This window comes from Oncorhynchus keta, chromosome 30, assembly GCF_023373465.1.
Source record: "Oncorhynchus keta strain PuntledgeMale-10-30-2019 chromosome 30, Oket_V2, whole genome shotgun sequence".
Lineage (NCBI taxonomy): Eukaryota > Metazoa > Chordata > Actinopteri > Salmoniformes > Salmonidae > Oncorhynchus > Oncorhynchus keta.
Genome location: NC_068450.1, coordinates 28383436 through 28385297, shown reverse-complemented (window position 1 = coordinate 28385297; position 1862 = coordinate 28383436).

The following is a 1862-nucleotide window of genomic DNA, read 5'->3' as shown; positions in this document are numbered from 1 at the left end:
TCCTCTCCTCCCCATCATCTCTCCTTCTCTCCTCCCCATCATCTCTCCTCCTCCCCATCATTTCTCCTCCCCATCATCTCTCCTTCTCTCCTCCCCATCATCTCTCCTCCTCTCCTCCCCATCATCTCTCCTTCTCTCCTCCCCATCATCTCTCCTCCTCTCCTCCCCATCATCTCTCCTTCTCTCCTCCCCATCATCTCTCCTCCTCTCCTCCCCATCATCTCTCCTTCTCTCCTCCCCATCATCTCTCCTTCTCTCCTCCCCATCATCTCTCCTTCTCTCCTCCCCATCATCTCTCCTCCTCTCCTCCCCATCATCTCTCCTTCTCTCCTCCCCATCATCTCTCCTCCTCTCCTCCCCATCATCTCTCCTTCTCTCCTCCCCATCATCTCTCCCTCCTCCCCATCATCTCCCCTCTCCTCCATCATCTCTCCTCCTCTCCTCCCCATCATCTCTCCCCCTCCCCTCCCCATCATCTCTCCTCCTCTCCTCCCCATCATCTCTCCTTCTCTCCTCCCCATCATCTCTCCTTCTCTCCTCCCCATCATCTCTCCTCCTCTCCTCCCCATCATCTCTCCTCTCCTCCCCATCATCTCTCCTCCTCTCCTCCCCATCATCTCTCCTTCTCTCCTCCCCATCATCTCTCCTCCTCTCCTCCCCATCATCTCTCCTTCTCTCCTCCCCATCATCTCTCCTCCTCTCCTCCCCATCATCTCTCCTCCTCTCCTCCCCATCATCTCTCCTCCTCTCCTCCCCATCATCTCTCCTCCTCTCCTCCCCATCATCTCTCCTCCTCTCCTCCCCATCATCTCTCCTTCTCTCCTCCCCATCATCTCTCCTCCTCTCCTCCCCATCATCTCTCCTTCTCTCCTCCCCATCATCTCTCCTCCTCTCCTCCCCATCATCTCTCCTCCTCTCCTCCCCATCATCTCTCCTCTCCTCCCCATCATCTCTCCTCCTCTCCTCCCCATCATCTCTCCTTCTCTCCTCCCCATCATCTCTCCTCCTCTCCTCCCCATCATCTCTCCTTCTCTCCTCCCCATCATCCCTCCTCCTCTCCTCCCCATCATCTCTCCTTCTCTCCTCCCCATCATCTCTCCTCCTCTCCTCCCCATCATCTCTCCTCCTCTCCTCCCCATCATCTCTCCACCACTCCCCATCATCTCTCTCTCTCGCTCATCACTCTATCACTTGTCGCGGTCATCTCTCTCTCTCTCTCTCTCTCTCTCTCTCTCTCTCTCTCTCTCTCTCTCCTCTCTCCTCTCTCTCTCTCTATACACTGTGACTTAGAACAGTCAGTGATGGAATACAGCAGGTCTTTCTCCCTGTCCCTCCATGTCCATTCCAACCTAACGCAAACATTGGCCCCATGGTTATATGAACGTTGGCGGTGCAGCCTGAGCAGTAGCAGCTGCCTTAGCAGTAGGACGAAGTTAATGACATTCTGCCTTGCCAACATCACGGCCCTCACTCCTCCTTTAGTGTATTAGGGTTTCTCTTCAACCACAAAACACTTATTGGGATCAGTACGAACAGATCTGATTCAGGGTGAAACCACCGGTGCCTTGCAATCCATTCGTGTAGAAATCCTCAAGACCAAGTTTGGAAAACCCTGCTGTAGATCAGTGGTTCTCAACTGGTTTTGCCTTGGGACCGAAATGAACCAGTTTGACGCAGGTTTAGTGTCCCTGTGTTCCCATCGTTATCTAAATATAGCCAGAATGGCCTGAATCTAACTGTCAACAGGATGGCCTGACTCTAGCTGTCTGCAGCATGGCCTGACTCTAACTGTCAACAGGATGGCCTGACTCTAGCTGTCTATAACATGGCCTGACTCTAGCTGTCTACAGCATGGCCTGACT